We start from the raw sequence: 22,882 nt of genomic DNA, 5'->3' as shown, positions 1-22,882 counted from the left end.
GACTTTAAGGTAGAATTTTTTTTATTCTGTCGGAGTTTAAGGCTAAAAATGTTTTTCTATGATGTTAATAGAACAAAAGGAAGGGGAAATAGCGATTTGTTTAGTGAGATTCCAATATCCTTGAGAAAACGCAGTCAATTTGACCCTAATGTGAATTGTCAGCTATTAGAAAGTTTTCAAAAAGCTGTTATTAATGAAGTATGTGAAAAATGGGATAAATGTGGCCTAAGATCTCCTTCCAATTTAAGTGTACAAGAAAAAAGAGCTTTTTCTGATCTAATAAAAGAAGATAGGGTGGTAATAAAGAAAGCAGATAAAGGTGGCGCCACGGTTTTGTGGGATAAACAGTTATACTTAAATGAAGCAGAAAAACAATTGAGTGATGAAAAAGTGTACAGAAGATTGGAAGGCGATCCGACAGCCACATTTAAGAAAGAGATACAGATTTTACTTGATGAAACATTAGAGTCAGGCATCATAGATGCAAATTTACACCGTGCACTAATAAATAACTTTCCAAGAACACCTATACTGTATTTGTTGCCCAAGGTCCATAAGAGTATGGAGTCCCCCCTGGGACGCCCGATCGTCTCCGGGGTGGACTCCATAATCTATCCCTTGGCTGTGTATGTGGATGGTTTTCTACAAACAATTGTACAGAGATTGGACTTTTGTCTATGTTATACAAACGAGTTCTTGGATCGCATAGACATGGTCAATATTAGTGAGGACATATGGCTATGTACGTTAGATATTAAGAGCTTATACACAAATATTCCTACATGTTAGGGGCTAATAGCAGTTAAAGAAGAATTGTACAAGGATGCTTCCCTGGACAATTCTAAAATTCGATTTGTGATGGATCTTCTGGAGCTTATTCTAACTAAACATTATTTTAGATTTGGAGAAGATTTTTTCTTACAACTACAGGGCGTTTCAATGGGGTCCCCGGTGGCCCCATGGTTCGCCAATATTTTTATGTCCATGTTTGAAGGAAAATTTGTATATTCCCTCCCACAGAGTGAACACGTCGCCACGTGGGTGAGATATGTGGACGACGTGTTTATGCTGTGGGGAGGAACACGTAATGAATTAGATAGGTATGTTGAAGTACTAAATCAGTGCCATGAATTAATTGAGTTCACATTGGAGGCAGATCTCCAGAGGATCCATTACTTAGATGTAGAGGTTTACAAAGAAGGGACAGTCCACACTATACAAAAAGGAGGCTGATAAAAATAATTTGCTATCTAGAGATAGCTTTCATGCTCCACAGACATTCAAAGGGATTCCCAAGAGTCAATCCTTTAGGGCTAAACGAATTTGCAGCACTGAGGAGGAGTATGTGAAAAATGTTAGTCAAGAAATTCTTAGAAAGAGGATACAAAGAAGATAAGGTTAAAAAGGTGGGAGACGAAGTGCAAGAGATTCCTAGACAACAATTTAGACATAGAAAAAAAAGGACAAAAAGAAGTTATCTGATGAGATTGTATATCTGGGCACATATGACAAACATGCCCGTTTGATTAAAAATACTATAAAGAAATACTGGGGTCTCCTTAAGACTGATGATCACATGATCACATCGTTCATCCACTGTATGGAACTAAGTTTCCAATCAGGGGATGGTATAGTTTGAAACGAAACAGGTGATCTATATACTAAAGTGCCCGTGTGGCAGAATTGATGTTGGCCAAACAATGCAAAGTGTGAAACGGAACATCGTTCGGTAATCCGGAATGCCCTAGCTAAGAAAAAAACAGTAGAAGGCTAGGTTTCCACTTGTTTTTTTTTTGTACACCTAAAAAAACGCCAGCAAAAACGCCAGAAAAACTGCCACAGGTTTTTCCTGAGTTTTGGCAGTTTTTCTGACGTTTTTTCTGGCGTTTTCCCTGGTGTGTGGAAAGAGCCAAATTTGTCCCCTGTGGCAGTTTTCTCACTGCCTTCTGGGTACCACTCTGTGGGTCGGATGTTGAGTGCCCGGTCCACAGAGTGTAAGGAGATGAGGAATGATGTATAGCATCACTGCTGACCTCCCCCGGCCATATAGTATACAGGGGGGCATAGTGTACCCTTGTATACTATACAGGCGCCGGGAATCCTGTCACCAGACTGACAGGACTCCCTGCCCCTATAGCCCCTTTGGGCAGTATACAGAATATACAGCTATCTATAGATAGCTGTATATAGTGTATACAGAACAGGAGGTCCACTTACCTCCCTCGTTTCTGTCACCACTGGTCCGTGTAGCTCCACCCCCTAGTGATGATGTCATTAGGGGCAGAGCTACAGACTTATTCAGGCTAGTCTGAAGCTCTGTTCACATTGTCCGTTTTGGATAATGGGAACAGACCCTTCTGCCAGTGTCTACCCAGACAGGGGCTGTCTGGGCATGCTGGGAGTTGTAGTTTTTCACCAATTGGAGGCTCACTGTTTAGGTAGACCTTGCATTATGGGTGTTCTCCCCTGCAGAGAGTACAAAAAATGTCCTAACCAATTTTTTTGTGTTTTTTTTTCTTCTCGTTTCAGATCCGTGTATGCAGAGGATTACGACGGATTCGATGGATTACGACGGATGAACTTTATTTTTTTTATTTTAATAAAATGGTTAACGAGGGCTGTGGGGGAGTGTTTTTTAAAATAAAATAATTTTTCCAATGTGTTGTGTCTTTTTTGAATTGAATATTCAGGCTTAGTTATGGAGGCTGTCTAATAGACGGAATCCATTACTAAGCCGGGGCTTAGCGTTAGCCCCAAAAACAGCTAGTGGTAACCCCCAAATATTACCCTGGTACCCACTGCCACAGGGGTGCCGGGAAGAGCCGCTACCAACAAGCCCAGAGCGTCAAAAATGGCGCTCCTGGGCCTAGGTGGTAACAGGCTGGCATTATTTAGGCTGGGGAGGGCCAGTAACAATGGTCCTCGCCCACCCAGGTAATGTCAGGCTGTGCCTGCTTTGTGGGTATTGTGCTGATACTGAATATACAGGGAACCCTATGCGTTTTTTTTTCATAAATAAAAAACAAGCAAAAAAAAAACGTATAGGGTTCCCCCTATTTTCAGTATCAGCCAGATACCAACCAAGCAGCAACAGCCTGATGTTACCAGGGTGGGCGAGGACCATTGTTACTGGCCCTCCCCAGCCTAAATAACGCCAGCCTGTTACCGCCTAGGCCCAGGAGCACCACTTTTGACGCTCCGAGCCTGTTGGTGCCGGCTCTTCCTGGCACCCCTGTGGCGGTCGGTACCAGGGTAATAATTGGGGGTTAGCGCTAGCGCTAAGCCCTGACTTAGTAATGGATTATGTCTATTGGACAGCTTCCATAATTAAGCCTGAATATTCAATAAAAAAGAAAACACAACACATTGGAAAAATTATTTTATAAAAAAAAAACACTCCCCCCACAGCCCTTGTTAACCATTTTATTAAAATATAAAAAATCCTGTTAATCCGTGGTAATCCATCGAATCCGTTGTAATCCTCTGCATACACGGATCTGAAACGAGAAGAAAGAAAAAAACACACCAAAAAATGAGTTAGGACATTTTTTGCGCTCTCTGTAGGGGAGAGTGCCCATAATGCAATGTCTACCTAAACAGTGAGCCTCCAACTGGTGCAAAACTACAACTCCCAGCATGCCCAGACAGCCTTTGGCTGTCTGGGCATGCTGGGAGTTGTAGTTTAGCAACAGCTGGAGTCTCCCTGTCTGGGTAGACACTGGCAGAAAGGTCTGTTCCCATTATCCAATACGGACAATGTTAACAGAGCCTTATACCCTTGCCAGCCTGGATCGCGTCTGTAGCTCTAGGGGGCGGAGCTACACTGACATGCGGGGACTGCACGGAGGTAAGGGGACTTCTCCATCTTCTGCATACACTATATATAGCTATCTATAGATATCTGTATATAGTGTATACTGCCCAAAGAGTTAACCTACACTGTCCAGCAGTGTAAGTTAACTCTTTCCTTGCCGGGCTGGCTTCGCGCACAGCTCAGCAAGGGGTTAAGTGAGCCAGCAAGGTGTATACTGTAGACACATTGCAGACTCACTGTAAGTTCTTGCTGGGCAGTAGGTATACGATGTATATCTACGGCTCAGCGTCAGCTGTTCTCCCGGCTCTAGCCTTGAGAACAGCTGATCCCGACAGTCACTTCAGGAGGATTGCAGCGGGTGTCAGGAGGAGTGACATCCGCTGTGATCTGTCCCTTACTGCAGGTACTACTACTCCCAACATGGAGCTCACTCTGCTCCATGCTGGGAGCAGTAGTACCTGCATTAATAGACAGATCTCAGCGAGTGTCACTCCTCCTGACACCCGTTGCGATCCTCCGCTATAATGTATAGATACGGGCGGCTGCTCTTCTATGGTCCTCTGCACTGCCGTATATAGACACATATTCATATTTCCCACAGAGTTGTGATAGGCTGGAACCATCTGGCCAATCACAGCTCTCTGTGAGAAATAGGAATATGTGTCTATATACGTCAGTGCAGGGAACCATAGAAGAGCGGCCGCCGCATCCATACATTATACAGGATCGCAACGGACCCCGGCGATCTGTGAATTAGTACAGGTAACTACTCCTCCTATCATGGAACAGTGTGTTCCATGCTGGGAGTAGTAGTACTACCTAAAAAAAGGTTAAAAAAAATAAAAAAGTGAAACACACACACACACACACACTACATTTTTATTATTGTCGGCTACATTTTTAGTGCCCTCCCCACGCACATAAATTGATCCCTGTTTAAAAATGTATTAAAATTTTGTTATAAAAAAGATACATTTTGTTAAATACAATTTTTTCTATCACTACTGTATCTTTTCTATTATTTTTTAATGGTACCCTACTAAATTTTAATAAAAAAGATATCTCCAACACTTTTTGGATCGCTAAAGTCCAAAAGAGAATGAAAACCGCCTGAAAAAATGCCAAATTTAAAACGCACATGGCGTTTTTCTTGGCGTTTTTTCATTACCATAGACCTCTTTGAGAAAAACGCCAAGATTTTCCCGAAAAAACACCAAAGTCTCGACAAGAGGTCGTTTTTTAAAAACTGCCAAGAAGCCCAAAAACGCCAAAAGGATTTAAAAAACGCCAAACTGAAAAACGCCAAGTGGATTTGGCATTTTGCAGTTTGCTATTGACTTGCAGCTAACATCTGGCCGCAGCGTTTTTTCACAAAAAAAAAACGCCATGCGGCAGAATGGGCGTTTTTATTGGCGTTTTTGTAAAAAAAAACAAGTGGAAACCTAGCCGAAGAAAGTAAAAAATACAGTGAAACGGGTGTTGCTAGACATTTTGTCGAACAGAACCATAGGATCAGTGAATTGAGATGGATGATAATTGAAGAAGTACAAGGTAAAAGTGAAAGTGAAATAAAGAAAAGATTGCTACAACGTGAAGTTTATTGGATCGAGACACTCAATTCACTGTATCCGAATGGTCTTAATGAATCATGTAATTATGGAGTTTACCTGTGAGAGGTCATCTTGTATGCTGTCCGATGTTTTACTGATGTCAGTTTTTTAATATATGATTTTAATCTTATGGCTCTCCTTTGTAGAGATAAAGTCTCGCGAGATTGACATGCCTATGTAATGTGGTGGTGGTGAGCACGTTAGGGATACTTGAGAAAGGGGGTGTGTCCTCCGAAACGTCGTAAGGTATCGATGCACTTTGGGTGATTTGAAATTCTCTAATTTCTACTTTTTTTGCAAAGACTCTATTTTTCATATTGTGAATGTTTTAAACATTTTTTCACTAAAGCAAGTTATAAAGCAATCAAGTTGTTGGTGGCGTTTTTTCATAATTGCTACTTGGATTCCCAGTGAGTTTGAGCCCTCACTATTGAAAAACCAAGGACACCCGCCCAAGTGCGAATAGGTGACATACATTCTATATTTGCTGGGCTGAGAATCTTTGCCTTTACTGCGCCAGTGCAGATAATTTCCTCAGAGATTGTCCTCTGCGTCCACAGTCACAGGGAAGCGCTCGCACCTAGGGTTTGTAGGAGAGGCCTCCCTAGGTGGGAATACCTCTTCTCCACGCTTGAATTTGATGGTCCAGTTATCTCTACCCTCCAAAGAGACTATTTCCGTTCTTGCCTTCTTGGACTCTGGTTCCGTGGGAAACTTTATCGATGCCTCCTTAGTAAATATGTATCGTTTGCCAGTAACCCGCCTTCTGAAGCCTTTGTACATCTCTTCGGTCAACGGAGAAAATCTGGACTGTACTGTCTTATTCCGCACAGAACCTTTATCTATGCAGGTTGGAGTTCTGCATAATGAAAAATTGTCCTTCTATGTTCTTCCACATTGCAACCTCCACTATTCTTCTTGGCCTTCCTTGGTTACAACTACATGCCCCGCATCTCAATTGGAAGACTGGAGAAGTACTTAGTTGGGGAACCTACTGCTATAACAACTGTTTTCATACCCTACCGTCCAAGTTCGTGTCTCCTTCTACTCCTCTGCCTGGTCTGCCATCTTTTCTCCAGGAGTCACGTCTTCAGCGAGAAACAAGCTAAAGTTTTACCACCACATCATCCCTACGATTGTCCTATCGACTTATTTCAAGGGACCACACCTCCTCGGGGCAGAATTTACCCTTTGTCTGTTCCCGAAACCCAGGCCATGTCTAAATACATCCAAGAAAATCTTCAGAAAGTAATCCTCCCCTGCCGGAGTTGGATTCTTCTTCGTGGAAAAAAAAAAGTGATCTTGGCGAGCTTGCATCAACTACCGTGGCTTGAATAAAATTACTGTCAAGAACCGCTACCCGCTTCCTTCGATCTCAGAATTATTTGATCGTCTGTGTGGAGCGAGTATCTTTTCCAAACTCGACCTTCGTGGGGCCTATAATTTGATCCGCATACGTGAAGGAGATGAATGGAAGACTGCGTTCAATACTCGTGATGGACATTTCGAGTATCTTGTTATGCCTTTCGGACTCTGTAATGCTCCAGCAGGCTTCCAGGAATTCGTCAATGACATATTTCTTGAACTCCTTTACTCCTGTGTTGTGATCTATTTGGATGACATTCTCATCTACTCACCCAATATCCAGACTCATCGCTCTCACCTGCGCCAAGTTTTACAGTGTCTCCGAGACAATCATCTCTATGCTAAACTTGAGTAGTGTACTTTAAAAAAAAAAACAGCCTTCCATTTCTGGGGTATATCGTTACCAGTCAAGGTCTTCAAATGGATCCTAACAAGTTGTCCGCAGTACTGGACTGGCCACGACTTTCTGGCTTGAAAGCTATTCAGTGCTTTCTCAGCTTTGCCAATTATTATTGGCAATTTATTCGTCACTACTCCACCTTGGTAGCCCCCATTGTTTCTCTCACCAAGAAGACTGCTAATCCGAAGGTCTGGACTCCAGAGACTGAAGAAGCTTCCAAACAGTTAAAGTCCGCCTTCACCTCTGCTCCTGTTTTATCTAGACCCAATCCAAGCAAGCCATTTATTTTGGAAGTGGATGCTTCTTCAGTTGGAGCAGGTGCAGTATTGACGCAAAAGTCCTCTAAAGGAAAAATTGTAACCTGCATTTTTTTTCTCTGAGACCTTCTCTCCAGCGGAGAAAAACTGTACCATTGGAGATTGCGGACTCCTGGCAATAAAGCTGGCTTTGGAAGAATGGCGTCATCTCTTGGAGGACTCTTTACATCTTCTTACTATTTACTTTGGCCAGAAGAACTTGCTCTATTTTCAGACTGCCCATCATCTCAATCCCCGGCAATCTTGTTGGTCTCTGTTCTTCTCCAGATTTGACTTTTTTATTCACTTCCGTCCAGCAGAGAAGAATCTTCGAGCTGACGTCCTATCTAGAGCCTCAGATGTTCAAGACCAGGAATCTCACCCTCAACATATTATTGCTCCTGATCGACTCATCTCTCCAGCACCTGTGAGTCTACAGCACCTGCCTCCTGGAAAAACTTGCGTATCTCCCCATTTAAGACTTCAAAATGACTTTAAATGGGGTCATTCCTCTCTTCTGGCCGGTCATGCCAGAATACGCAAGTCCTTGTAGCTCATTTCCCGACAATATTAGTGGCCTACTTTAAAACAGGATTTACTTGATTTTGTCCGTTCCTGTTCGGTCTGTGCCCGGGACAAGTACCCCCGTTCAAAACCAGCAGGTCTTCTACATCCCTTGCCAGTTCCAGAGCTGCCCTGGACCAATATTCCAATGGACTTTGTTACAGACCTTCCCACTCCTGGCAGCAATATGGTCATTTGGGTTGTAGTGGACCTATTCTCTAAAATGGCTCATTTTGTACCTCTGCCAGGATTACCATCTGCACTGCAGCTTGCTAAGCTTTTCCTTTGCCATATCTTTCGCTTTCATGGATTGCCCTCTCATATGGTATCCGACTGTGGAGTCCAGTTCGTCTCTAAGTTCTGGAGGGCTCTCTGCTCACGTCTCCAAGTTAAACTGGACTTTTCCGTAGCTTATCACCCCCAATCCAATGGACAATTCGAAAGGGTGAGCCAGGTCTTGGGAGACTTTCTTCGGCATTTTGTTTCTGCTCGTCAAGACGACTGGGCCATTTTACTTCCCTGGGCAGAATTTTCTTACAATCATAGGGATTCTGCCTCCACTGGGACTTCACCTTTCTCTGTGGTCTATGGACTCCATCCTTGTCTTCCTCTTCCCTTGTCTTCTTCCTCCGGAGTTCCCTTGGCTGATGAACAAGTGCGGAATTTCACCTCCATCTGGCAGAAGACTTGTCGCTCCCTTTTGTATGCCACGCCCCCTATGAAGGCTCAAGTGGACAAGAATAGGCGTTCTCTTCCAGGAGACAGAGTATGATTGTCATTAAAATATATCCACTTTGAAAAGGTACCCAGTTATAAACTGGGCCCTTGCTATTTGGGTCCTTACAAGATCAAGAAACGTTTAAATTCTGTGGCTTATACCTCCCACAAAAACACAATCGGTGGAGAAGTTGAATCAAATATGCAGAATGGAGGAACTATCCAGTTGGTCATCTCTCACACATGACAAGTTTGAAATGTTATGGGGACCCTGGCTCTCGTACAAACGCCTTTGCATGACACAGCCCCTTTCTACACCATTGGCCTCCAATTAAGCAGATTCGAAGTCTCTAGACCTTACGTATAGACCACCGCAGTGTACAAACTCCAGGCATGCTACACCACGCAGGACTCCCAAGCATATCCCCCCTCCCCTTACCCCTCAATCACTCCCCCATCCCCCCACACTGATGCACTTATATAGCTTTTATCCTCCTAGAGATCACACTCTATCTGTGCACCCTTAGTTATCTTAGCTAGCTCACTATTTTTTCTCACCTAAGGGTAACAAGTCCTCCACCAGCTCAATTCACGTGACTTGTTTTGTTTTGTATGTTGATATTTGTATTTTAATAATAGGATCTTTCTAGGATGACATATCTGCGCATATCTCTTTTGTTTGTAAACAGCTATGTATACTGCATATATGTACCATTCCGACTGCTTATTGCCTTATCCAGCAATGAGAGCACATTGTGACGATCCTATTCATTGTTATCATTGTATCTTGCTCACTGTTATGTAAAATAAAAACAGACTTGTTAAAAAAAAAATTCTGTGGCTTATTCTCTCCATCTGCCATCTTCTTTCCGAATCCCAAATTCTTTTCATGTCTCCCTCTTGAAACCTGTTATCCATAACCGCTTCTCTAAAAAAGACATCTCTCCTACTCCCATCTCAGGTACCGTCAAGGAAATTCTGGACTCCAAAAAGAGGGGGAGACCAAAGGGGGGGGGTACTGTTACGGTGAGCGCTCCGGTCCAGCGCTCCAACCGTGAGCGCTCACCTCCTCGTTTCTCACCTGCCTCTGCTATGGCCCCGTCTCCTGCTGCTGCCGGTCGGGCTGGAATTCGCATCGCGGGACGTGCCCGCATGTGAATCCCAGCCAATCACTCACACATGTTCTTTCTGCCTCCTCCTCTGCTTCTCTGCTCCGGCACACGTGTCCCCGTCCCCTAGGGCTCGCGCATGCCGGAGCTTGGAAATTTAAAGGGCCAGTATGCCCAATAATTAAGCAATCACCTGTGCCTCTGTTATAAGTTCCTCCACCTCGCACACTTCCCTGCCGGATCTTCAGTGCCCCTAGCCTGAGATTAAGTGTTCCTATTCTCTGTTTGCCTTGCCCTTGTATTTTCACCCTTCAGCTACGTTATTTGACTATGCACCTTTGCCGCCTGCCCTGACCTTCTGCTAAGTCTGACTACGCCTGTGCCTCATCCTTCTGTACCTCATTTTGCCCAGTTACCTGTGTGGTCAGGTCGTATCGGGGGTAGCGACCTGGGTGTTGCCTGCCGCAGCAAGCCCATCCTGTCTTGCGGTGGGCTCTGGTGAAGACCAGCAGCACCTTAGACTCTGCTCCCTGATACGGCCCGTGTCATCTGCCACACAGGTTGGAGGATCCACATCCAGCAGCGCTACTACTACTACCGTGAGCGTTACAACCTGTATAATATAAAATGTTTATGTTGGAATGGTCTTTCGATGTACTGACCTTATTCCAGGAAATTTACCTTAGGGTGAGCAAGCTGCTGAAGTCCACATTTTAGGATGCTGCAACTCATTGCAAAAGTCATATGGGGAGATTTATCAAAACCTGAGCAGAGGAAAAGTTGACCAGATCACTTTCATTTTGCAGAGGCCTTTAAAAAATAAAATAACATTTAAGAAGCTATCTGATTGGTTGATGTGGACAATTGGTCAACTATTCCTCTGCACACATTTTGATAAATCTCCCCAATGGTGTTTGTCATCTGGGTTCAGCTCCTAAAGAGTAAGGCTGGGTTCACACTGCGGAATTTCTGGATGGCAAAAATCCAGCTGGAGATTCCAAGTGCGATCAACACGCTAAAGTATTAACCCCTTCCCGCAGAATGTCATATATAAACGCCGGGTTGTGCAGTGCGTTCGCGCATCCCGGCGTTTATAAATGACATGCAGTAAACCCGGCGATGCGCAGCATCGCACGGGTTAACTGGCAGAAGTCCCGCTGTTTCCAGCAGGGGACAACTTCTGCTTCACCCCCAGGACCATCAATTGGTGGTCCTGGTCAGCGATCACTGTGATTGGTCCCTGTGGACCAATCACAGTGATCTGGGGTGAAAGTTCAGATCCCCCGCACTGCCCGCCCCTGGAAGTCGGGCAGAACGGGGGACGAAGCGCTGCAGGGGCTCGCGGGGACCTGCGGCATAGGGGGGGAACACGTGGGGACCGGCGGACTTACCTGATCCAGCGGCGGGACCGAGGAGCAGCGCGGGACCGGCCACGTGGACGAGCAGCGACGGGTAAGTATGTGGTCCTCAGAGGCAGCAGTGAAGATCTTCACTGCTGCTTCTAGGAGTCTGAAAACTACAACTCCCAGCATGCCTAGACAGCCTTTGGCTGTCCGGGCATGCTGGGAGTTGTAGTTTTGCAACATCTGGAGGGCCCCAGTTTGGAGACCATTGTATAATGGTCTCCAATCTGTGCTCTTCCAGCTGTTGCAAAACTACAACTCCCAGCATGCACTGACTGTCCAGGCATGCTGGGAGTTTTAGTTCAGCAACATCTGGCCCTTCAGATGTTGCCGAACTACAACTCCCAGCATGCCCTTCAGCTGTCTGGGCATGCTGGGAGTTGTAGTTTTGCAACAGCTGGAGACACACTGGTTGGGAAACATTGTTTCTAACTCAGTGTTTCCTAACCTGTGTGCCTCCAGCTGTTGCAAAACTATAACTCCCAGCATGCACTAAAAGACCATGCATGCTGGGAGTTGTAGTTTTGCAACATCTGGAGGGCCCCAGTTTGGAGACCATTGTATAATGGTCTCCAATCTGTGCTCTTCCAGCTGTTGCAAAACTACAACTCCCAGTATGCACTGACTGTCCAGGCATGCTGGGAGTTTTAGTTCAGCAACATCTGGCCCTTCAGATGTTGCCGAACTACAACTCCCAGCATGCCCTTCAGCTGTCTGGGCATGCTGGGAGTTGTAGTTTTGCAACAACTGGAGACACACTGGTTGGGAAACATTGTCTGTTTCTAACTCAGTGTTTCCTAACCTGTGTGCCTCCAGCTGTTGCAAAACTATGACTCCCAGCATGCACTAACAGACCATGCATGCTGGGAGTTGTGGTTTTGCAACAGCTGATGCAAGCCCCCCCCGCCCCGCCACCCCCGTGAATGTACAGGGTACATTCACATGGGCGAGGCTTTTACAGTGGGTTTCTCGCATCTTGAGATGCAGCAAATTTTGCGCTGGGAAACTCGCTGTAACCCCCGCCCATGTGACTGTACCCTAAAAACACTACACTACACTAACACAAAATAAAATAAAAAGTTAAAAACACTACATATACACATACCCCTACACAGCCCCCCTCCCCCAATAAGAACGTCCGGTACACCACTGTTTCCAAAGCAGAGCCTCCAGCTGTTGAAAAACAACAACTCCCAGTATTGTCGGACAGCCGTTGACTGTCCAGGCATGCTGGGAGTTTTGCAACAGCTGGAGGCACCCTGTTTGGGAATCACTGGCGTAGAATACCCCTATGTCCACCCCTATGCAAATCCCTAATTTAGGCCTCAAATGCACATGGCGCTCTCACTTTGGAGCCCTGTCGTATTTCAGGGCAACAGTTTAGGGTCACATATGGGGTATCGCTGTACTCGGGAGAAATTGCGTTACAAGGTTTGGGGGGCTTTTTCTTCTTTAACCCTTCATGAAAAGGAAATGTTGGGGTCTACACCAGAATGTTAGTGTAAAATTTTTTTATTTTTTACACTAACATGCTGATGTTGCCCTATACTTTACATTTTCACAAGAGGTAAAAGGGAAAAAAGCCCCCCAAAATTTGTAACGCAATTTCTCCCGACTACAGAGATACCCCATATGTGAGCGCAAAGTGCTCTGGGGGCGCACAACAAGGCCCAGAAGGGAGAGTGCACCATGTACATTTGAGGTGATTTGCACAGGGGTGGCTGATTGTTACAGCGGTTTTGACAAACGCAAAAAAAAAAAAACCCCACATGTGACCCCATTTCGGAAACGACACCCCTCACGGAATGTAATGAGGGGTGCAGTGAGAATTTACCCCCCACAGGTGTCTGACGGATCTTTGGAACAGTGGTCCATGAAAATGAAAACTTGTACAGCCCACTGTTCCAAAGATCTGTCAGACACCAGTGGGGGGCAAATGCTCACTGTACCCCTTGTTACGTTCCTCAAGGGGTCTAGTTTCCAAAATGGTATGCCATGTGTGTTTTTTTTTGCTGTTCTGACACCTTAGGGGCTTCCTAAATGCGACATGCTCCCCGAGCAAAATTTGCTCTCAAAAAGCCAAATATGACTCCTTCTCTTCTGAGCATTGTAGTTCGCCCATAGTGCACTTCAGGTCAACTTATGGGGTACCTCCATACTCAGAAGAGATGGGGTTACAAATTTTGGGGGGTATTTTCTGCTATTAACCCTTGCAAAAAGGTGAAATTAGGGGGGAAACACACATTTTAGTGGAAATTATTTATTTTTTTTTTACATATGCAAAAGTCGTGAAACACCTGTGGGGTAATAAGGCTCACTTTATTCCTTATTACATTCCTCAAGGGGTCTAGTTTCCAAAATGGTATGCCATGTGGGTATTTTTTGCTGTTCTGGCACCATAGGGGCTTCCTAAATGCGACATGCCCCCCGAGCAAAATTTGCTCTCAAAAAGCCAAATATGACTCCTTCTCTTCTGAGCATTGTAGTTCGCCCATAGTGCACTTCAGGTCAACTTATGGGGTACCTCCATACTCAGAAGAGAAGGGGTTACAAATATTGGGGGGTATTTCCTGCTATTAACCCTTGGAAAAATGTGAAATTTGGGGGGAAACACACATTTTAGTGAAAAAAAATAATTTTTTTTTACATATGCAAAAGTCGTGAAACACCTGTGGGGTATTAAGGCTCACTTTATTCCTTGTTACGTACCTCAAGGGGTCTAGTTTCCAAAATGGTATGCCATGTGAGGGTTTTTTGCTGTTCTGGCACCATAGGGGCTTCCTAAATGCAACATGCCCCCCAAAAACCATTTCAGAAAAACGTACTCTCCAAAATCCCCTTGTCGCTCTTTCCCTTCTGAGCCCTCTACTGCGCCCGCCGAACACTTAACATAGACATATGAGGTATGTGCTTACTCGAGAGAAATTGGTCTACAAATACAAGTATACATTTTCTCCTTTTACCCCTTGTAAAAATTTAAAAATTGGGTCTACAAGAACATGCGAGTGTAAAAAATTAAGATTGTGAATTTTCTCCTTCACTTTGCTTCTATTCCTGTGAAACACCTAAAGGGTTAAAATGATGACTGAATGTCATTTTGAATACTTTCGGGGGTGCAGTTTTTATAATGGGGTCTTTTGTGGGGTATTTCTAATAAGAAGACCCTTCAAATCCACTTCAAACCTGAACTGGTCCCTGAAAAATAGTGAGTTTGAAAATTTTGTGAAAAATTGGAAAATTGCTGCTGAACTTTGAAGCCCTCTGGTGTCTTCCAAAAGTAAAAACTCGTCACTTTTATGATGCAAACATAAAGTAGACATATTGTATATGTGAATAAATTTTTTTTTAATTTGTAATATACATTTTCCTTACAAGCAGAGAGCTTCAAAGTTAGAAAAATGCAAAATTTTCAAATTTTTCATCAAATTTTAGGATTTTTCACAAGGAAAGGATGCAAGTTACCAAAAAATGTTACCACTACGTTAAAGTAGAATATGTCACGAAAAAACAATCTCGGAATCAGAATGATAACTAAAAGCATTCCAGAGTTATTAATGTTTAAAGTGACAGTGGTCAGATGTGCAAAAAACGCTCTGGTCCTTAAGGCCAAAATGGGCTTGGTCCTGAAGGGGTTAAAAAAGGCCAAAAGATTCCTAAGGTGAACTTAATTCCAAAAAAACTGTGTTTCTGCTCCCTCTCTGGCTTAGAAAAGGCAGAAGCATCACTTGTTGTAGGCATCTGATAGAATTAATTACCGTAGTTCACCTTAAGTTTTCTACACTACATTTGAGTGCTGTTTTAGTTTCTAATATATGTGTGTGTGTATGTGTGTATATATATATATATATATATATATATATATATATATATATACACATACAATGTAAAGACAATATATATGCATATACGCTCATTTTATTCTGCTGCTTTCCGAACACTGCGGCCCTCAGTGACACATACATGTCATGTTATCAGTTAATATTTACTTTACTTAGCGATAATTATATTGACAAAAACACAGCTCAACACCTTTATATTTCTCAGTATATATATTCTTAAGTCAGTCCACATTACACTAGTTGGTTTGCCCAGCTGTCTGAGGCGAAAACAAATAATTGTGTTTGCACAGTAACTTCTGTATCTGATAACACATCCTGTGCTCTGACCTCCAGTCCATGAAAGCATCTGCAGAGGTAGCCACCATGTAGATAACATGAACAATACACACATCTATGTGTATATATATATATATATATATATATATATATATATATATATATAATTTTTTTTTCTAGTTATATGTAAACCTAGACTTACCTCCTGTATCAATGCTTGGCTGTCATGTCATGTGTCTGGCCTCTCTGTACTGTCTCTGTTGCTGGGAGACTCAGTATGCTCTGGTTTCCAGGAGAATCAAAGAATGTCACGTGGCAGGGAAAAGGGCTTCGTGTGATGAATAGTTGACATCTGAGAATGGTTTACACCCTGGTTTCTTTTACTTTGTATATACTCATGTTTATATTACTGGCAGATAATCAAAGATTTATGCTACATTTCCTTTTTTGTTCCTTACAGTGGTGAAAATGTTTAAATTATCTAGTGCAGAGATTGTCATTGTGTAAAATTGTGCATTTATTGTCTTTGCAAACGTAAGGAGATAATGTTACAATGAAAAGCTCCCTTTCATGGGTACATAAAATATGAATCTAGAGTTTGCTTTCTTTTTTAACATAACAGTATTGTGTTTACTTTCTACATATCAGTATTTTATATTTCAGTACATTTTCTGAGCATTCACATTAGGTTTTTTTTTTGTAACCTTAATTTGGAAAATAATAAAGTCTTTTATGTAATAACCTACTACATCTCAGATCTGCAGCGATCAGTCTTGTGTATCCCACACTGCTATTTCCGGTGGTTTGTGATGATACGATATCAATAGTCATTGCCCATCATCATGGATTGGTGAGGGAGGCAGAAGACCGGTGGAGTGGGAAAAGAGAAAAAGTAGAGAGCTCAGAAATGGATATTAAAAGTTTATTTTCCTAATTTAGGGACAAAAATATTTTATGGGAATTTCCAAAAGACACTATGATGACTTGCTCTTGTAAATAGGTGCGGTTGCAGTATTTTCAAATCAAAGTTCAGTGTTTTATTCTCACTTGGCACATAGCAAACAGTCTTTAAATGCAGAACCAAAGAAAACGTAACAAAAGTCCACCTGTAATCCTTAGGTGTTTGTTCACACCTGAGCAAGTCTTTTCCAGGCCTGCAGGCAGACTGTTCACCAGCTTCCCACCTTGGAGCAAACACAGGGAAGAACTCCACACTCAGCTCTTTCTCTGGCAGTGATAGCTGCAACTAGCAAATCCCCCTCAGCTGGTAAAGCAAGCTGCCTTTAAGGCCAACAAAAGGCCGTCTGGATTGTGGGGAATGGCCCCCACCCAGCACTTAACCATTCCCAGTAAGAGCTATGCCGGATTGGCCTTCCAGCCATACTACGGTCATAGTGTCAGTCTGCATCGCAGCACAGACACTGAATAAATACCGTCTCTTAGTTCACCAATGCCAGGAGCCTTGGTGACACATATTGCCCATCCACCACGATGCCTTTCACCTTATCACAACACATTTAAACCAATTTCTTGTGAAGTCATTAATTGTTAAAATAGGAAATAGTTTTGACAATACAATTTCTGAATGTGGACCGGCCTTAGACAAGGTGGGCTCTCACTGCTCTGACCCATATAATCAGCTTTCTGGGGTTACCACAGTATATGATAATTTTTGATGGTGGTTGACTCCACACTGTTAAAGACCATGGTGTAGAGGACTTTTTGCCCAATGACCTATTTTTAATAATGTTAGGAGGCCTGTCCAGAGGCTAAATCCCCTTTCTCTAGGGGCCTCAGTGCCACAGTTAGCCGTGACATGAGCCTGGGGGGAAAATCATCATTTGTAAGTGGCCAATTCATCAACACTAACAAAGATATGTCTGATATTGTTGTCCTATTACCAATCTTTCAGTGCCTGCAGCTTATATCATAAATATGAGGTGACAGATTACCTTTAAGAACAATGCTAAAAAAAAAATGCAACAGCTAATATAAAATATACTGCTCAAAAAATTTAAGGGAACACTTAAACAACACAATGTAACTCCAAGTCAATCACACTTCCTTGAAATCACACTGTCCAATCAGGAAGCAACGCTGATTGGCGATCAATTTCACATACTGTTGTGAAAATGGAACAGACAACAGGTGGAAATTATAGGCAATTAGCAAAACACCCCCAATAAAGGAGTGGTTCTGCAGGTGGTGACCACAGACCACTTCTCAGTTCCTATGCTTCCTGGCTGATGTTTTGGTCACTTTTGAATGCTGGTGGTGCTTTCACTCTAGTGGTAGAATGAGACTGGGTCTACAACCCACACAAGTGGCTCAGGTAATGCAGCTCATCCAGGATGGCACATCATTGCAAGCTGTGGCAAGAAGGTTTGCTGTGTCTGTCAGCGTAGTGTCCAGAGCATGGAGGCGCTACCAGGAGACAGGCCAGTACATCAGGAGATGTGGAGGAGGCCGTAGGAGGCCAACAACCCAGCAGCAAGAACCTACCTCCACCATTGTGCAAGGAGGAACAGGAGGGACACTGTCAGAGCCCTGCTAAATGACCTCCAGCAGGCCACAAATGTGCATTTGTCCAGTCAAACGGTCAGAAACAGACTCCGTGAGGGTAGTGTGAGGGCCCGACGTCCATAAGTGGGGGTTGTGCTTACAGCGCAACACCGTGCAGGACGTTTGGCTTTTGCTAGGAAACATCAAGATTGACAAATTCGCCACTGGTGCCCAGATTAAAGCAGGTTCACACTGAGTCTGGAGATGCTGTGGAGAACGTTATGCTGCCTGCAACATCCACCAGTATGACTGGTTTGGCGGTGGGTCAGTAATGGTGTGGGGTGGCATTTCTTTGGGAGACGCACAGCCCTCCATGTGCTTGCCATAGGTAGCCTGATTGCCCATAGGTACCGAGATGAGATCCTCAGACCCCTTCTGAGACCATATGCTGGTGCGGTTGGCCCTGGGTTCCTCCTAATGCAAAACAATGCTAGACCTCATGTGGCTGGAGTGTGTCAGCAGTTCCTGTAAGAGGAAGGCATTGATGCTATCGACTGGCCTGCCTGTTCCCCAGATCTGAATCAGATTGAACACATCTGGAACATCATGTCTCGCTCCATCCACCAACACCATGTTGCACCACAGACTGTCCAGGAGTTGGGGGATGCTTTAGTCCAGGTCTGGGAGGACATCCCTCAGGAGATCATCCGTCACCTCATCAAGAGCATGCCCAGGCGTTGTAGGAAGGTCATACAGGCATGTGGAGGACACACACACTACTAAGCCTCATTTTTACTTGTTTTAAGGACATTACATCAAAGTTGGATCACCCTGCAGTGTGGTTTTCCACTTTGATTTTGAGTGAGACTCCATATGAAGACCTCCATGAGTTGATCAATTTGATTTCCATTGATCATTTTTGTGTAATTCTGTTGTCAGCACATTCAACTATGTAAAGACAAAAGTATTTCATACAATTAATTCATTCAGATCTAGGATGTGTTGTCTTAGTGTTCCCTTTTTTTGAGCAGTGTACATATGTGGCTTGTGGCCAGTGTTATATGCTGGCCTGGGGGAGAAGAGTCCGTTTGGTGGCTCCTGTATGCTTCTAACCTGTATGCTTCTATGTCCAATTGTATCTCTTCTAGTACCCAGACTTGAGGTGACCCACTCACTTACATATATCATCATTACATTAACACATACTGTGTGAAGTTTTATTCCATTCCAACAACTCCGTCTTGGTGCATAACTTTGTCAGTGAATATATATATATTTAATATTTATAATGATATAAAATTTACATTTATAGTTTCATTTTGAAAAGTCCAGTACAAGACCAGACAGGTTCGCTTCCACTGACACAGAGGGTTTACAAATATAAAATGTATACGCAACATTAAGGGTAGACTCGCACATGCCGTATTTTGCTGCATATTTTCTTGTCTTGTCTTTTTCTGGACTTTTCAAAATGAAATTATAAAGGACTTCATACAGTATGTGTTAATGTAATGATGGTATATGTAAGTGAGTGGGTCACCTCAAGTCTGGGTACTAGATGAGATACAATTGGACATAGAAGCATACAGGTTCCGTATGGCATCCTGTAGTACATTTGCATCCTGCACACTCGTATGATAAATTCATTTTGTTTGGATTAAATAAAGGTCCTTGATCAATTCTAAACTCTGATTCCGAATTAAATACAGTGCATTGTAGAAAAAGAAGACATACATACAGTATCTGTATTATGTGTGGCAGTTGCCCAGAATACCTTTACTTTATACTTCATAGAAAAACAATGGTGAACCAGGAAATCATTAGAAACGCATGTTATACATGGGAAAATTACAATTCAGGAAAAGCGTGACAAATACAAACATTTAGTCTAGAACAAAGGCCGAAAGTCACATTTTAAATATTGACAAACAAATGTCCTCCTGGCCCCCAAAAAGACTGGTCAGAGTTTGTTTTCAGCTAGCTTAGATCTAAATTTTCTGAACCTAAGTAACCTAAAGCAAACAGATAAGCAACCTCAGGTAAAATATAACAACCACATAGTTTCATTGTTCATACACGTAGGTTGCCAAAGCTGCCATCCCTGCTAGTCCCATAAATCAATTGGCATTAAATCTAGTGACAAATGAGGCCAAGGAAGTGTTGCTATCTCGCAGAAACATTCCTAGGAAACCCTGGCTGTGTGACTGAGAATTATTTTGAAGCAAAAAAAATGCCCATTGGAAACCTTGCCACGAGAAGCAACACAGAGGCAACAGGATGTCCTGCACTTATCACATGTAATGACAGAATATCATATGTAATGGCTTTCCAGATCATCACACCAGTTGGGGCAATGTGCAGCCAAGGCAGGATTGAAGTGCTCACCACAAGGCCCCCGTTCCTTGATCCGACCATCCTTGGATCCAAAACAGAACCTGGATTCATTGTTAAAGAAGATATGGTTTCAAACCATAGTAACCCAGTATTCTCGTTGACATCACTACAAATGAAGGTGTGCAGGTTGTTGTCTGTCAATTATAGGAAATGTAATGAGAGCCTTGACACCAATTTCCTTTTGCTAAGCACCTGAAAATGGTCTAGGCAGAGATGGGTGTGAAATGAAGGTGCCATTTGGTTATGGATAGTGGACAAGGAAACAGCAGTGACTGCTCATTCTTGTCGACGGATCACACCATACTTTTTGTTGGTGATCGGTCTGAGCCTACTTACAGATTGGTCAGGATGGCAGGCAAATTCTCAAAATTAGCACCCTTCTTCTCTCAGTCCATTAATGCAGTCCTCTCAAAGTCTAACTATGCTAAATGTTTTTAGATGCATCACAGAGGCATGTCTAGCAGTTAACGGTCAGTCATTAAAAGGTACACTACTTAAAAGTAGCCTCGGAGAGCCTTTTTATAGGGCAGCAGTGGAAGTACTTTTACATCTTCTTGTGGCAAGACCCAGTGTCTAATAAGATCACACCTGTAATAATTTACATATCTGTCTGCATGAGACATAACTGCAGGCCAAGATTTGCAGCAATCCAACATCTCTGTTTGGGTGCATTATTTGTTTTGTCAATTAATGTATGTGAATTCACTTTAATGTATGAAGGGGGTAGTCACTAGGATAAGGATTCTACCATTAAATTTAAATTATATGGGATGGCTAAAGCTGAGTATAGCAGTGTTTTATTCAAACAAGGGCACTCAGGATTTAAACTCAGGAGGTCCAAGCAGTCAGACTCCTATTGATCAGCCACTTATTACCTATCCTATTGAAAGGTGATAAGTTGTAATCAAGGGGTATCCCCTTTAAGTTTATTATTTATATCTAGTTGTACTTTTGTTACAGTTTGTCTCTAAATATGTAAATGTCTCTATAGTTTGTCTCTAAATATATTTAAAACATAACTGTAGTCATTTCCCAATTTATGTTAATTATCAAATTATGAAATAAACACATATTGGATTTCTGATCTTTTATGTACATAAATATTTGTCCTGTGATGTAAATATCACTTCTGTTTACTTTTTATTTAGTCTTCGGAGCTTGTGTAGTTTACTTTTCATGTACTAGTTTACGTTTTTTTTTTAAATGTAACTGGCTTATATTATATTTTTTTAAAGTATGACATTATTTTGCCTGACTTTTGTCTTTGTGTGTTAAGACATTTTTTATTTGTCATTTCTTTTAACACTTTATTGATGCAGCCTGTTTCGGGCCTAAGAGCCGACTTTAATTTTTGCATATTGTTTTGTTTCTCCTGGCCTTTTAATAGCCATAAGTCTTTAATGTCTCCTCTACAAGGCCATTTAAGTTTTTTTTCATGCAGAACAAATTGTTACTTGTAATTACACATTTTGCCACATAATCTACAGTGAAGCCAAAAAAAATTGCTTGTTGGACAAAATTGAAAAATGCAATTATGCAACTTTTTTGGGGAGTGGGTGGGTAGGTTTGTTTCTACGCAGTGCGTTTTACAGTTAAAATGACATGTTATCTTTATTCTGTAGGTCAATACAATTACAACGATAACTAATTTATATAAGTTTTGTTTTATTTTACTAATAAATTATAATAATACTAATAAATTAGTATGCTTAAATGGGCACTGTCAGATACAAAAACTTTTGATAAGTTGTAAAGCATGTATAACCAATAGGTTTTGCAATTGCTTTCATTAGAACATTTTCAGTATTTCATACTGAAAAAGCCAGTCAAACAACTGCCCCCCCCCCTGCCTGCTTGGACACATACTAGTCGTGCTGTGTCCATGCGTCATCAACTATGTCATGGACACACTTCCTTGATTGACAGCTGTGAGTGCAGGGCTCACAGCTGGAGGAAAAATCCTCCCACTGTCAGCTTGTGTCCCGCTACTGTCAGTGAGGACAAGCTGGGAGTTGTAGTTTTGCTAATGCTAGGGGAAATGTGAGCAGACAGCATACTGAGGGAGGGGGCGGAGACCTGCACAGTGAGGCCCTGCCCCCTCACTTTGAGAGGAATTCAGACTAATGAGCTAAATTAAAAGTGTAATAAAAAAATAAATAAAGGTGCTAGACACAGAAAAATTAGATGTACATGGCCAGGATTAGGTACTGAGTGATATATTTAAAAAAAATTTTTTTGTTGGATCTGATGGGTAGGCTTTAAAATTGTCCTCCTCTTCTAACCCCTATAATTCTTTTAATTTTTCCATATATAGGGCTTCATGAGGGTTCATTTTTTGCACCATGGTCTGAAAATTTTTATCTGTACCATTTTTTTTTAAAGCAGTCTTACTCACAGTCTATGAAATAAGCTACTACGCTTGCTTCATTGATTGCTTTTGCATCATAATGTAAATATAAGTTATTTTGCATTAACGTATTCCAATTATAAAGTAAATATAAGTCATGGGGTAGGAATAGGTTAAAAGGAACCTGTCACATTAAAAATGCTATCTAATGAGCAGGCGTCATGTTATAGAGCAGGAGCAGCTGGG

The 22,882-nt window shown here is 42.5% G+C and overlaps 1 protein-coding gene across 8 annotated transcripts in view; it reads right to left on the bottom strand.

The window, feature by feature from the left end:
- SPMAP2L (sperm microtubule associated protein 2 like) overlaps window positions 1-22,882 on the bottom strand; it is a 128,079-nt gene that overhangs the window by 29,305 nt on the left and 75,892 nt on the right. For 3 of the 8 annotated variants that reach the window (XM_056518041.1, XM_056518039.1, XM_056518038.1), the window contains one exon: window positions 15,596-15,745. The exons of 2 other annotated variants lie outside the window; for them this stretch is intronic. The gene's annotated coding sequence lies outside the window, so the exon portion shown is untranslated. Of the gene's footprint in view, window positions 1-10,556; window positions 10,686-15,595; window positions 15,746-16,135; window positions 16,184-22,882 lie in introns of those variants that run through there. 3 more of the 8 variants (XM_056518040.1, XM_056518043.1, XM_056518042.1) reach the window with 3 other exon arrangements.

This window comes from Hyla sarda, chromosome 1 (assembly GCF_029499605.1).
Source record: "Hyla sarda isolate aHylSar1 chromosome 1, aHylSar1.hap1, whole genome shotgun sequence".
NCBI lineage: Eukaryota > Metazoa > Chordata > Amphibia > Anura > Hylidae > Hyla > Hyla sarda.
The sequence above is the reverse complement of the archived record's forward strand: the minus strand, read 5'-3'. Positions and strand labels throughout refer to the sequence as shown.